Source organism: Trachypithecus francoisi, unplaced genomic scaffold (genome assembly GCF_009764315.1).
Source record: "Trachypithecus francoisi isolate TF-2019V2 unplaced genomic scaffold, Tfra_2.0 Lachesis_group1, whole genome shotgun sequence".
Classification (NCBI taxonomy): Eukaryota; Metazoa; Chordata; class Mammalia; order Primates; family Cercopithecidae; genus Trachypithecus; species Trachypithecus francoisi.
The window spans coordinates 163166970-163182665 of record NW_022681454.1 but is presented as its reverse complement, the minus strand read 5'-3'; the positions used below and the strand labels follow the sequence as shown (position 1 = coordinate 163182665).

At 39.6% G+C, this 15696-nt stretch overlaps 2 protein-coding genes across 6 annotated transcripts in view; one reads left to right on the top strand and one right to left on the bottom strand.

Moving 5' to 3' along the window:
- CLCN3 (chloride voltage-gated channel 3) overlaps window positions 1-15696 on the bottom strand; it is an 87667-nt gene that overhangs the window by 70359 nt on the left and 1612 nt on the right. The window contains exon 1 of one of the 4 annotated variants that reach the window (XM_033215673.1): window positions 9557-10097. The exons of 1 other annotated variant lie outside the window; for it this stretch is intronic. The gene's annotated coding sequence lies outside the window, so the exon portion shown is untranslated. Of the gene's footprint in view, window positions 1-9319; window positions 9475-9556; window positions 10098-15696 lie in introns of those variants that run through there. 2 more of the 4 variants (XM_033215674.1, XM_033215677.1) reach the window with 2 other exon arrangements.
- The window catches only part of NEK1 (NIMA related kinase 1), a 204086-nt gene continuing 198558 nt past the window's right edge, over window positions 10169-15696 (top strand). The window contains exon 1 of one of the 2 annotated variants that reach the window (XM_033215660.1): window positions 10169-10597. The gene's annotated coding sequence lies outside the window, so the exon portion shown is untranslated. The remainder of the gene's footprint in view (window positions 10598-15696) is intronic. The other variant, XM_033215672.1, reaches the window with a different exon arrangement.

Here is a 15696-nt window from a genome sequence, read left to right as displayed (position 1 = left end):
TTCATTCATTTAATATTCATATTAAATATATGACAACCTTAAAGTATAGATGCTATTATTCTCCCCACTAAAAATGAGGGACTGAGGCACAAAGCATGTAAATAACTTGACCAAAGTCATGCAGTTTAGTTAGGAAAGCCTCCCTGACCCACTTACTATCTGGATCAAATTTCCTCATTATTATTTCTTATAGCTTTCTTTTACAGCACTTACCACAGCTGAGTATTAAATCTATTTCTGTGACTATTTAATATCTGTCTTCCATTGTAGAATGTATCATGAGGTCTGACATTCAATTTTTGCTCAACACTGCATACTCAATGGTTAGCAAAATACATCACATTAGACCAGGCGCGGTGGCTCACAGCTGTAATCCCAGCACTTTGAGAGACCTAGGAGAGATCACCTGAGGTCAGGAGTTCAAGACCAGCGTCGCCAACAGGATGAAACCCTGTCTCTACTAAAAATACAAAAATTAGCTGGGCGTGGTGCCGCATGCCTGTAATCCCAGCTACTCGGAAGGCCGAGGCAGAAGAATCACTTGAGCCCAGGAGGCAGAGGTTGCAGTAAACTGAGATCGCATCACTCACTGCACTCCAGCCTGGGCAACTGAGCAAGATCCACCTCGAAGAAAAAGAAAATGTGTCACAATAGGTGTTCGACTTTTTTAAATTAAATTTTTATTTTGAGATAATTGTGGTTCCACATGTAGTTACAATAAATATTACAGGAAAAAAATCCTGTATATCCTTTACCCAGTTTCCATTAATGGGAACATCTCACAAAACTAGAATACAATATCACAATCAAGATACCGACATTGATACAGTCAATATACAGAATTCCATCACCAAAAGTATCTCTCATGTTGCCCTTTTGTAGCCATCCCTCCCTAACCCCTAGCAACCCATAGTCTGTTTTCTACTTCAATAACTTTGCCATTTCAAGAATGTTATATAAATGATATGATATGGGGATTAACTCTTTGTTCTCAGCACCATTCTCTAGAGATTCGTCCAGGGTGTTAAATGTGTCAATAGTTCCTTCCTTTTTATCATAGTAGTCCATGATAACAGATGTGCCACAGTTTGTTTAACCATTCACCCACTGAAGAACATTTGGCCTGTTTCTACATTTTGGTGACTATGAATAAAGTTGCTACAAATACACATGTACAGGTTTTCATAAAATGAACAGCCTTCCTTTCTTTGGGCTAAATGTCAAAGAGTACAATAGTTGGATCATACAGTAGTCACGTATTTGGTTTTTAAAGAAACTGCCAAATTGTTTTCCAGAGTGGCTGCACCACTGTACATTTCTACCAACAATGTATGAGTTTCTTGACATCGTTGCCAGCATTTAGTGTTGTGTTTCTTATTTTAGCTATTCTGATAGATGTACAGTAGTATCTTGTTGCTTTAATTTGCATCTCCCTAATGGGTAATGATGCTGAACATTTTTTATGTTCTTGTTTGCTATATGTGTAATCCTCTTCAGTGAAATGACTATGTCTTTTGTCCATTTTCTAACTGGACTGCTTTCATACTGTTGAGTTTTAAGAGTTCTTTATATATTACAGATACTAATTATTTGTCAGTGGTGTTGTCTGCAAATATTTTCTCCCCTCTGTAGTTTTTCTTTTCATCTTTTTAACAGGGTTTATAACAGAGCAAAAATATTTAATTTTGATGAAGTTTAACTTATCAATTTTTTCCTTTAAGGAGTATTCTTTTGGTGGCAAGTCAAAGAAACATACACCTAACCCTACCTCCTCAAAATTTTCTTCTATTTTTCCCTAAAGTTTTATAGTTTAATACTTTTATATTTTAGTCTGTGATCCATTTTAATTTGTATATGCATAGGGTATGAGACATAGGTTGAGATTCCTTTATTGGGGGGGGGATGGGACAGTGTATGGATGTCTAACTGCTCCAGTACCAACTGTTGAAAAAGTTATCTACCTCCATTGAGTTATTTTGTGCTTTTGACAAAAACTAGGCATATTTATGTGGATCTATTTCACAGTTCTCTGTTCTGTCCCACTGATCTGTGTCTATATCTATGCCTGTACCACACAGTCTTGATTGCTATAACTACATAATAAGTTTTGAAACTGGGTAGAGTGATTTTTCACACCTTATTCTTCTTTTTCATTGCCTTTTCATGTAAATTTTAGAATAATCTTGTCCATATCTTAAAAAAATCTTGTTGGGTTAATTATATGAATAAATAACAAGTGTATAAGAAATAAATGGTACATGTCTTCCTCGACATTGTAAAAGAGCAAAAATTCAACAAGACCTGAACTAAATAAATATTTGCCCCAAAAGTACTTGTCCTCCTACTTTTCCTATCTCAGTTTACAGGATCACCATTTATCTAGTATCCAAAGCTAGTTTTCGAGGCATTTATTAATTTATTTGATAATCATTTACTGCACATTTAGCATGTACCAGGCACAAAGCCAGGTGCTAGCGTAATGAATAAGATATGGTTCCTGTTCCTAAGGCAGTGAGGGTGAGGGACACAAACAAGAAGGACAGTATGGCATGATACACATCAAAGGAGAGGTATATACAATGTATTCGATAAACCTGTGTGAAGTAAGCAAGCTGGATGGCAAGGAGTCTGTGAGCACTTAATAGAGGGAACGTTTTAGCAAAATATTGAAGAATTAGGATAAATTAATTGGGCTAACTATGAGGTAAAAAGTCAATACAGTCACACACAAAAAAAGTATGTGCAACAGCACAAAAGCATCATAGTAAAACCTGCTTGGGTAGCTTATGTAAGAGGTAAAGGACTAGAGAGTAGCTACAGAGGTAGACACAGGCCAGATGATGAAGGGGAGGGGCTCATGTATCACACTAAGAAACTTACATACTCATCTATACACAGGGGAAACCATGAAGAACTTTAGAGAAACCACATGATCAGACATGAATTTTAGCAAGCCAACACTAGCAGCAGTGTGAAAGACAGATAAGAAGGGTAAGAGACTGAAGGACTACAGATAGAGGGGCTGGAGATGAGACAAGACGTCTGAACAATTCTAAACATGTGATAGGGCATAACTGAACTAAGAGTGATACGATGCATATTGGTTTTCATCCATGGTTCCTGGTTTATAAGTCCCATAGCTCTCATTACATTTTTTTAAATATCAAATTTAATTTTATATAAGTAGAGACAGGATTTCACTATGTTGGCCAGGCTGGTCTCGAACTCCTGGCCTCAAGTGATCTGTGCACCTCGGCCTCCCAAAGTGATGGGATTACAGAGGTGAGCCACTGTGCCTGGCCTTACTACAGTCTTTTGTTATAATGCTGGGGCACATTAAACCTCAGAAAGCAGAATCTCTTCTCTCTTGCTGACCTTTTCCTGCCCTGCTTTCCACCAAGCCAACGCAGAACTCTAATCTTCCACAGCCTGTCTGACTGTGGGTAATAAGACGTTCACTTTAGAAGGGAGTTTGCCCCAGCCCCTGGAAGAAGGAAGGCTGCACAGATAAGGAGAAGTACTTGAACAGACAGGCCTTGCTGGGTTTCCCCACTGGGTCTATTAGTGCTGTTAGGTCATACTGTTTTTGTGCAATCATATTTCTACATAGTTGTTGACTGTGCCTATGTAATGAAGCCTCCATAAAAACCCAAAAAGAGCAGATTCAGAGAGCTTCTGAATAGCTGAACACTTGGAGGCTCCTAGAAGCTGGCGTACCAAGGGAAGGCATGGAAGCTCCATGCTCTTTCCTCCTATCTCCCCCTATGCATCTGTTCATCTGTATTCTTTGAATATCCTTTATAATAAACTGGTAAGTGTTTCTCTGAGTTCTGTGAGCTGCTCTAGCACATTAATTGAACCCAAGGATGCAAGGAGTGGGGGAGTCATGGGATCCCTGATTTATAGCCAGTGTATCAGAAGCACAGGCAAAATCAAAATAACCTGGGGCTTGTGATTAACATTGGAAGTGGGGGAAGTCTTTTGGGACCTGCTCTCAACCTGTGGTATCTGACATTACCTCTAGGTACACAGTGTTGGAACTGGGGGGCACCCAGTTGGTATCCACTGCAGAACTTGACTGGTTGGCTGCTGTGGGAAGAGAAACCCCCACACATGTGATCACAGAAGTCTTCTGTGTTAATTGTTGTTGTGTTGAGTGAGAGAATAAGAAAATACTTTGGCTGTGATTTTACCCTGCTCACTAAGACACGCCAATATCGGGAAGCAGAGAGAGTTTGAAGAAATATTTAAGAGGACCTGGTAATTAATAAGATATAGGGAATGGTAAAGAAGAATCTAAGATATCTACTAAGGTTCCAACTTGATTAACTGAAAAGTTGGCAGAAACAAATTTCAGTCTCCTACAACTCACAGGATTCAAGACAACTCACGGGACTCAAGTTCTTTCCAACTTTAGGATTATACATCGAGGCTTTAGTTTCTATTCCAGGTCAGACCATAAAGAAGGTTACTCCATTACACTGACCTGAGCCCCAAAACTGCAAACACTAAGCAATGTATCACCAGAATTTGGGGAGGGGAGCAAAAATAGGAAAACCATGGAAATGGGTGGTGAAAGGATCCACAGCCTCAGATAAGCACACTAATTTTTCATGGTTTCCAACAAAGTTTTGTCTCTACCATAAAGGAGACTGACTGGGTACAGTTGAGGACCACATCTAAGTCCCAAAGGTATGTCAGTCAACTCTCTGTTAAGCTAAAAAGAAAAGTAGATATAAACTGGGTGAAAGAAAAAGATTGTCAATGTCAGTAACTAGAGAGATGGAAGAAAAGTCTCAAGAGCAACGATGGCAGAGAGGTGAAAATCTGAGCTAGCCATTTGTGCGCAAGGAGCATTTTTATATAAATATTGTAAAAACTGTGCTAAGTACTAGTCACAGATTAAAATGTGAAAAGGGGCCAGGCACAGTGGTTCAATTCTGTAATCTCAGCACTTTGGGAGGCCGAAGTGGGCAGATCGCCTAGGTCAGGAGTTCAAGACCAGCCTGGCCAACATGGTGAAACCCTGTCTCTAATAAAGTACAAAAATTAGCCAGGCGTGGTAGCGGGCACCTGTAATTCCAGCTACTCAGGAGGCTGAGGCAGAAGAATAGCTTAAACCTGGGAGGCAGAGGTTGCAGTGAGCTGAGATCGCACCACTGCACTCCAGCCTGGGCGACAAGAGCAAGACTCCGTCTCAAAGAAAAGAAAAAAGAAATGTGAAAAGGAATTTCAAGATAATTTATTCATTTACTAACGTTTATAGAACAGCTAACAATGTACCAGAAATTATAATAAATATGAACACAGTTTTTATTGTATTAATGCTTTATATTTGTATAGGCCCTACAGCTTTCAGTAGACTTCAGCATAAATTACATTATACATTTTCCTCAAGAAGGATGCTGTAATAGCTTTCTAAAAATTAGTATATATTCCAGCCCAGTGCAGTGGCTCAAGCCTGTAATCCCAACACTTTAGGATGCCAAGGTGGGCAGATCACTTGAGGTCAGGAGTTCGAGACTAGTCTGGCCAACAGGGTGAATGAAACCCTGTCTCTACTAAAAATACAAAAATGGGCCAGGCATAATGGCTCATGCCTGTAATCCCAGCACTTTGGGAGGCTGAGGTGGGTGGATCACCTGAGGTCAGGAGTTCAAGACCAGCCTGGCCAACATGGTAAAATCATGTCTCTGCTAAGACAAAAATTAGCCAGGAGTGGTGACACACGCCTGTAATCCCAGCTACTCCAGAGCGTGAGGCATGAGTATCGCATGGACCCCGGAGGCAGAGGTTGCAGTAAGCAGAGATTGCACCACTACACTTCAGCTGGGGTAACAGAGCAAGACTCTATCTCAAAAAAGAAGTCATTACTATAGCACAGGATTTAGTGTGGTCTACTGATTGTATTAGCACTGGGCAAGGTTCAATTTAAATCAAGTTCTCAAAGTACCCAAAGTAAAATCAACACACCTAATCCTTGCTATACTGACCTATTTTAAACTGATTTTACAAGAATACTTTTCTTTCTTCCAACACAGTGATTCATCTTCTGCATTTATGGTAGATATTAGAGATATCTAAAAGGATCTATGATACATTAGGGTCACTGATTTCTATCAGAAAAGTAGGTAAAATTATGAGTACTATTTCATTTTGGTAATACAAACAATTTAAAAATGCAAAAATTGTGTTTACAGTAGAGATATGTTTGAGCAAATCATTAAACCCGCCTACTTCCATGAACCATATGAAATTATCACAATAAAAGACAGTAAGACTAATTTTTTAAAAAGAAGGGCAAAAGAGCAAGGAGAAATTAGATTAGACGGAGAAAAGGCTGAAGGTGTTTAATTAGACCTATAGGGTTACTAAAACAGAAGGAATTTATTTTAATACAAATTATCAACACATACAAGAAATAAAAATAATAAAACTAATTTCTCTCAAAATAATATTACTTGATAGTTTATCCTTACTGTTCAATTACCTGCATGTCCAAATTGTTGTGCCTTTTCTTCAAAAAAGCAATACACGAATAATTTACTGAAGGAAATAGCTCTCTGAAGAAAATATCTTAGACTTACAAAATCTTTTAGTGTCATTCAAAAGTTAAACGCTACTATTTGCAATAGCCAAGATACGGAAACAACCTAAGTGTCCATCAAGGGATGAACGGATAAAGAAAATGTGGTATATATACAGGATGGAATGCTATACAGCCTTGAAAAGGAAGAAAATTATGTCATCTTCGAAAACCTGGATTAACCTGGAGGACATTATGCTGAGTGAAATAAACAAGACACACACAAAAAACAAATACTGCATGATCTCACATATGTGTAAAATAAAAAAAAAGTCAAACTCAGGGAGGCAGAGAGCAGAATGGTGGTCTACAGAGGCTAGGGAGAGGGGAGGAAATAGGAAAGGAGCAGATTAGTCAAAGAATACAAAGTTTCAGTTAGAGGAATACATTTTAGAGAGCTATTGCACAGCGCGGTGACTATAATTAATAATAATGTACTATATACCTCAAAATGGCTAAAAGTTAATTTTAAACGTTCTCACCACAAACAAATGGCAAGGAGGTGATATGATGGATATGTTAATTTGCTTGATGTAACCTTTCTACAATATATACATTTATCAAAATATCACATTGAACCTCATAAATAAATACAATTATTACTTGTCAATTAAAAATAATAAAAACAGACCCAAAAAAAACCCCAAATTCCTCAGGGGCAGCGGATAGAAATGCTAGAGGATTTCAAAAGGACAAAAGAATAAACACACATACAAATACAACGCTCAGATTATAACAAGGAAGAAAGATAACATAATAAACCAATAAAAAGTTTCTGTGGAAGACAGAAACTTTGAAAACTAAATAGTCTTCATGATTTAAAAGATGGAAACTGTTCAATTATTTCCCACAAGAAATAGCAAGAAATATATTTGTTTAACTTGGTTCCAGTCAAAGTTGCAGATCAAATCTCTGGATTTCAACAACGAAAGTGAGGCAGTGGGGTTCAATCTCCATTTTAAACTTCACTAAAGATTTATCGTTAAGAACCAAAATGAATCACAGCTACAATGGTTATGTACAGATGTGAATGTGCATATTTAAAAAATTAAAATGTTTATTAGAGTAGTAAGATTATGAGTATTCCCTTTAAAAACACTGTTTCCCAGACTCTCTGTAATTTTACATTGCTCCTATAATTGAACCTACAAGCCAAGTCTCTCCTTGTTTTTCTCTAGCATTTTGACTATTCTAAACTACAGTATTGTGCAGCAAAGAGCAGGAGCTCTGAAATCATACTCCCAGGCTTCAGTCTCAGTTCTGATAGTTACTGTTGGGCAAGTTAGTTAAATATTCTGTGCCTCAGTTTCCACGAATGTAAAACGGGATTAGTGAAAGTACCTCCTTCGTGGGGTTGGTGTGAAAATTGAGATAACTCACAAAAATTAATTGGAAAAGAGCCTGAAAACATAGAATGCATTCAACAAATATTAACACTTATTATAAAATATTATACATTTTTGATCCCTGCTGACAAGTTTGACTACCAAACTAGACTACCAAACTAAGTTGGAAGTCCTTAGCAGTGATAGCGGCCAAACCCCACAGGATACTGTTTTGATATAAGACCCACCACAGAGATCAAATCTGACTTCCCGAGCCGTCTGAAAATTATGACCAACATGTTGTGACCAACATGTCACAACAGGAAATGGAAAGCCTAGCACTAACATGACCTGAAAAATAGCCAATTTACTAACACAAACCCATAACACCAACAAATCTGTCCCCCTGAACCACGTCTATCCAAAAGTAGTTTAAATGTTTACATTCTTCATGAGCTATGCATGATTGATAATACATGCTAAAGCACAATTTCCAAGTAAAAATGTAGCTTCTATACATTCATATTGACTTCTTAAAATATTTTGACTCGTCATTCAAGCAAAGCAGCAAAGTTTTCGAGGTGCTAAGGGGAGTAAGGGGTGGGAAGGGTATGCAGTCTGTGATGAATTCTGCCAACAGTGACAGTCTGTATTAACCAGAGGCCACATACGCATATTCAAGTTGAGAAAATATCTGTAGGTCACACACAGGTTTTTAAAGCTGTATTTTAGAACAAGACACTGGGTAGCAGCAGCACCTTTTAAGATGAAAGTCAACAATATATACACAAGTACTTTAACTCCCATACGTACTCTTGAACTGAACAAATACTATTTTGTAGTGACTCACAAAGGCACGTAGAATTGACCGATAGTTATCTTCACACCGACCTCATCAAAAAAAAATTCTACATTAACTCTTTAAAGATGAAAGTAAAAGCAATTCTGGAAAGATTCAACAATTATACAAGTCACAATGATGCTGCAGTAACTGAACTGCACAGCTCAAAAAGTTTACGTTTGTAGAACTGAACTTCTGAATTACGTATCTATGTAAAAGGTATGGTCACTGCTGATTCAATGCCATGAACAGGAATTTCTTTCCGAAGGAAACAGAAATCTCAGTTTCTAATACGCACAATGCGTATGTAATTATCTTCTATGTGCTCCGCAGTTTTAAAATGCCATACAAATAAAGCATACCACATGCAAAGTTAATTTCTGAGATTCTAAGGCAGTTTCTGGTCAAGTTTAAGATCAAACCACAAATATATATACACAAAAAATATTTTACATACACATATATCTAAAGATAGAAAAACTGAATATTATTTTTAAATTGGGGAAAATTAAGCGAAAGTTAAACCCACTCCTCTAAGTTCAAAGTTAATATTCCCCTGGAACTCACTTCCATTCTATTCAGAGGTCCTTCGACGGTTCCTGAAGCAGATGTGTGAAATTTTAAAGAAATGTCTGAGGGTATATACCTAATCAGGATGGGTTTGCATCCCAATTCGTGATGTACCTTTCAACATTATGTAGGTACATTATAAGAGAAACCAAGATGAGGGCTGTGGCCTCATAGTTGACCCAAAATCTGTGAACAGGAGAGCTGACGAATCTTCGCTCATACAATGCAACTCACCTCGCAGCTCAGAGACATAGCAAAATCGGTGGCTGTTTTTTGCGCTGCCTTTGGATTCTGCATCTATTTCAAACCTAAAACCTAGCTACCCTGGGAGCTCCACCGAAGAAAACCTGGCACAACGAAAACTATCGCGATTTAAAAGATACCTGACGTTTTCTACTGCAGAGGTTACGGAAATTTTGCCAGGTCGGACTTTTATTGTCCTCCTTCAAACACGGGAGCAACATGAAGTTAAATCCTCTCGCTCTGGAGATCCCTAGAGTCAACCTGCTTCTGCCCAAAATTAAAAATAAAAATCTTCAACCTCACTTCCCCTTAAGACTAAAACTGAATCCATGCTCTAACTCGGGAGTAAAGTAGGACGGCTTTCAACCCACCACACCCTTCTTGCTCATTATTCCGGGTCGCGGGCGAACTAGAACATTGGGAAAGGGTCTGCAGGTTCCGGACCGGACCGGCCCTGACCCACGGAAAGGGAAGAGAAACGGCAAGAGTCAGGAGCCCGACAGGTACGTCCCCAGCGTCGACGCGTGACGTCACTACGTTGACGTGAACGGCCGTTCAGCGACGGCCGTCCCAACACCTCCTCCTCCGACCACTCTCTGAGCCGCGTCGGCGCCTATTGGGCGGCGTGGGAATGGTGGGCGGGCCGAGGCTGGGTCTCGAGGAGGAGGAGCCGAGCGAGCTGCCTGGCTCTGAGGGCCGCCAGGGCTGTGAAGCCTTTCACCAGCGATTAGCTCACGTCACTCGCGCATTCCTGTTTGCCCTGCCGCTGACCTCGCGCGAGGCGGCCAGCTTGTGGCAGACGTTTTCGTGAGGCAACAGGCGCTGACCGTTCCCAGCGTCCCGCGGAGTTCGGATCCACTCCAGCGAGAGACCGCAGCGTCCGGGAGCAGCTTGTGAAACTCTGGCAGGCGTCAGCCTTGAAAATAAAAAGTATTGACAGCCGTCGACGAGCACAGATTCCTAAAACTTAGATCGAAGAGAAGTGCCAGCCTTCGGAAATAAACCAGGACCAAAAACCCCCTGTGCTTATAGGTGACGTGCGGGCCGGGAGTGCGGTGGTGTCACCTCGCCTTGTATGTCATCGCCGGGTGTGTGCCTAACATACATACAAAAAGGATAACTCGAATTTAGCCATCACGCATTTTCAAAATACTGCTTGGAAATTAAATGTTTGAAGAAAAGATATAATCTGGGGTTTCTACGCGGTCTGAATTGGTTTCATTTCCGTTTAGCAACTTTCATTGAGCTCCCAGCGTGGGTCATAGAATTCAGTAAACCTGATCCCATGTTCAAGGAGCTATATTCCGATGCAGGGGCAGGGCGATGCAGTGGAAGAATGGTGGCCACAGCAGTAGCATGCTAATAGCCTGGTGAGCAGATACAGGTTTTCATTTCTTTGGCGAGATCACTTTTGAGTGTTACCACTGGGTGGCAGAATTAAGACCCGTGAACGTTTAATAGCTCCTGTGTATTTAGTATGTTATGAATATATACTGATTAATGAATATTAAGTGCGTGTTGTATATTTTACGCCTCATCAATATTAAATATGACCTGGTCTCGCCAGGCTTTTCTATTTTTACATATATGTGCTCCACTGACTGTTTTGCAGGCTAGTAACACGTGAGTTTTGTTCTATTTCTTTTAAGGCAGAATTGAATATTCTCAAAGACAGTTCTGGGCTTCAGAGCTGGTATAGTACCCATGGTGGTGATCACAGTGCAGTCAAGCTTCTTAGGACCTCTTTCATTACTTTTATCAAGGTAGAGTGTGTAGAACTATGGAAATATCCAAGCACGATTTTCTCTTACCTGGGACACTGTTGACCAAGATCTTTAGATTCTTCTTAGAAAATGTGGAAAAGCAGGCAAAATTTTTTCCAAACTAAGTGGAATTTTTCAAAAGACATTTACTCACTGTGGTTACGTAGCTAATTTTGGAAAGGCACGTGGATTTTGAAAATGTAGACAGTAGTTGTGCTCTCTTAGTCAATCTTACCTGCTTTCTATAAGGATGAAAAGTTCTTTTATGGTAGTGTCTTAGTTTCTTAATGGAGGATTGTTCCAAGGATCTCTCTGTGCAAGAACAAGTCTATTTGTATGTTTGGCTTTTTGTAATATTATTCCTATTATGCACTACCTTATTCCTTTATGAAAACTTATTTTAAAGTCATGGTTTCTGGCATACATAATTATCACACCAGTAGTTCTCAATCTTCACTTTGCATCAGGGCCATCTAGGGAGCTTCAGAAAAATATCCTTGCTTAGGCCCCATTCCCAGAAATCCTGTCTTAATTGTTCCAATGTTGGACCTAAGCATTCCTGTGTTTAATTCTTTCCAGTTGATTCGAGGGGCTCAGTCAGAAACACTGAGTTACATATGGAGCAATATATTTAAACAATGTGGTATGTGATTGCTTGGTGATAAAACAATAGATTGCATTTGGGAAAAAACGTTCTCTGTAATTCCTCTGGTGTTTTTGTCAGAGAATCTGGTGATATTGAACTTCCTCTTCAGCAGACTGGTGGGAAGAAACACAGGGTAAGCACCATAGCCAGATTTTTGGTACATTTTAAGTGCCCTAATGTGAATACTTGCAGCCTGATCTCATCCATTGTGGTAAATACTACAGAAAGGATGCTGATTGATTGGCGTCCTTACCAGATCCCTTGTTTTAGTGGGAGTGATTAAGAAGGAACTTCTCAGGGCTCAGATAATTACCAGTAAGGAGGTTTACAGACCCAACTATGGGCTTTTCTCTCATATGAAAATAATTTAACAGCCCACTTCATCTCCATACTGTAAATAACTGCTCCCAGAACCCTAAGAAGAGTTTGTATTAGTATCCACGTGCTGTTGTAACAAATTCCCACAAATTTAGTGGCTTGAAACAGTACAAATTTTTGATCTTAGAGTTCTGTAGGGTAAAAGTCTGATATAGGGCTCACTGGTTAAAAATCAAGATGTTGGCTGGGCGTGGTGGCTCACGCCTATAATCCCAACACTTTGGGAAGCTGAGGCGGGTGGATCACCTGAGGCTGGGAGTTCCAGACCAGCCTGACCAACATGGAGAAACCCTATCGCTACTAAAAATACAAGATTAGCCAAGTGTGGTGGCACATGCCTGAAATTCCAGCTACTCGGGAGGCTGAGGCAGGAGAATCACTTGAACCCGAGAGGTGGAGGTTGTGGTGAGCCGAGATTGCGCCATTGCACTCCAGCCTGGGCAACAAGAGTGAAACTCGGTCTCAAAAAAAAAAAAAAATGAAGGTATTGGCCTGGCTGTTTCTTTAACAGGCTCTAGGGGAGAATTCACTTCCATGCTTTTTGCAGCTTCTAGAGGTCACTTGACTTCCTTGGCTCATTGCCCCCTTCCTCCATCTTCAAAGCCAGCAATGGAAGGCTGAATGTTTCTCATATCATATATAAGTCCCCCTTGCCATGTAATCTAATATATTCACTTGTTTCAGGGATTGGGGCGGTGGGGTGGGGGGTGTTATCTTGCCTGCCATAGGGTGCTTAAATTAATCTTTTAACCACAAGTCTCAGTATGCATATTTTAAAAAGCCCCCAGTATACAGGAAGTATTTGGAGACATAGCAAAATAAGTTTTGTGAAAAGGTCAGTTTCTTCTACTGTAAATCAGATTTTTTGGCTAGGACTGGTTGGAGTTTAAGTTAATAATAACAAATACTCAACCAATATTTAAATTAGCTTCACACTTTCCCCACCAACCAACCAATAAAACTCTTGGGGCCTCAAGGAAAGGGAAAAAGGACAAAAAGATTGACTCACAGTCTAAGAATTTACCAATTACAACCAGGTGTAGGATAGCCTGTTCACCAGTATATCTGGAACCCTGGCAGACTGACACAAGAGAAACAAATGGTAGACATTAGCAGTGAGTGGAGGTGGTGCAAACCTTGCCTTCTGCCAGCAATTCTCTCTCTCTGGGAGTGGCAAGTTGTATGATGCTATTTTATTGCAGTGGCAAAGTAAAGAGCACTGGGAATCATATCTCAGTTTTTTCTGTCTTGCTCTCTGGACCAGTCAAGTTACTCTGAACTTTCCTTAAAGTAAAAAACCTAGAAATAGGATTACTTCCCATAACAACTTAAAATAATACACTTTTAAAAAGTTCCACAGAAAAATCAAACAAGATTATATAGCTCTACTTCATGTATTTATGAGTTGTTTCAGAAAAAGAACTTTGATCTTGCCAGGAGCGGTGACTCACTCCTGTAATCCCAGCACTTTGGGAGACTGAGGCGGGTGGACCACTTGAGATCAGAAGTTCGAGACCAACCTGCCCAAGGTGGTGAAACCCTGTCTCTACTAAAAATACAAAAATTAGCCGGGCATGGTGGCACCGCCTGTAATCCCAGCTACTCAGGAGGCTGAGGCAGGAGAATCACTTGAACCCAGGAGGTGGAGGTTGCAGTGAGCCGAGATCACGCCACTGCACTCCAACCTAGGCGACAAGAGTGAAACTCTGTCTCAAAAAAAAAAGAAAAAGAACTTTGATCTTATTGTTTGTATTTCAGACACTCAGACACATTGGAAAGAGAGAGAATGGAAGGGATTAAAACATTCTATTATGAAAATAGTAGCATGGTTCTAGTCTAGAATTTCCTCCTGATTCCACTAGCATCACAGAAGTGATGTTTTATCTTTGCATACGGAGCTGGGCCTACCAGATTAAGATCCAGAAATTCAGTAGGCTGCTACAGTTTAATTTGTAGCTACACAGAGTTAATGGTGAGTTCAAACCACATAAGGCTAGAGTAGACTTTCAGGAATGTGGCTTAAATAACTAAAAATTTCTCGCCTAGAATGTAGCAAGATGGAGTACTAAATGTCAAGACAGTGACTTTTTTTTTCCTCCCTTGGATTTGAATATTACATGTCTGTAAGAGATCTGAATTTTAGGGAATGCTTTTCTTCATATTTAATATTGTAGGCCCTTCTCTAATCACAAAAGATTGTAGGTGAGTATAATCAGAACTTATACCTTCACAAATACATGGTCTTTTAATAAAATCATTCACATAATAATTTCACAAAGGGAAAATAGTGTAGTTCTATACCAACCATTTGCTCTAATTTGTTATTCTCTATTTTGTTTCACCTTGCTGCCTGCTTTTTAGAAAGGAATAACAATATCCATTCCTTGAATATGTTTTTCCCCATCATCTAACATTTAATGTTTAATTGTGAATGCATGGCAGACTGTATTTCTGAAAAATCTCTAGTAGAATACCTTAGGCATACTGCTAGTCCCCTTCCATTTAATATGTTGTACTACCACTATTCATAAGGAGTTAAGAAATTTCCATAACCAAGACATAGGAGTATTAAAGTGAAAAACTATGCATACATTTTGACCCAGCAAACCTACTTTTAGAAATCTATCCCACAGAAGTAATTATACCATTGGAAACAATATGTCTACTGAATGGAGTAGATTTTGGTATAGCCATATCATGAAATATCAATATCATTCACAAGAATTAGTTGATATCCACATAGATGTTCATGTGATACTATTTAAAAATGTACGTTGCAAAATAATGTGTATACTATAGTCCTGGCTAGGCACAGTGGCCCATGCCTTTAATGCCAGCACTTTGGGAGGCCAAAGCAGGCAGATTACTTGAGCTCAGGAGTTCAAAACCAGCCTGGGCAACATGGTGAAACCCATCTCTACACAGAACACACACAAGAAGCCTGGTCAACATGGTAAAACCCTATCTCTACAAAAAAAATACCGAAATTAGCCAGCTGTGGTGGCACACACCCGTGGTCCCAGCTGCTCAGGAGGCTGAAGTGGGAGAATCACTTGAGCCTGGAAGGTGGAAGTTGCAGGGAGCTAAGATTGTGCCACTGCACTCCAGCCTGGGAAACAGAATGAGACCCTTTCTCAAACCCAAAAAAACAAAAACCAATAAATCTAATACATACAATATAAAAATGCATGCTTATGTTTTTAGGAACTTAGAGAAAAATGTAGATGATATTAATTAACTGTTAACATTGGTTTCATGGAGGACAGCACAGAAGGGAGCTCTGGGAAGGAGATGGTAGGCTTTGTCTTTGTATACTTGTAGTGTTGGCTTGTTGCAAGAAGCAA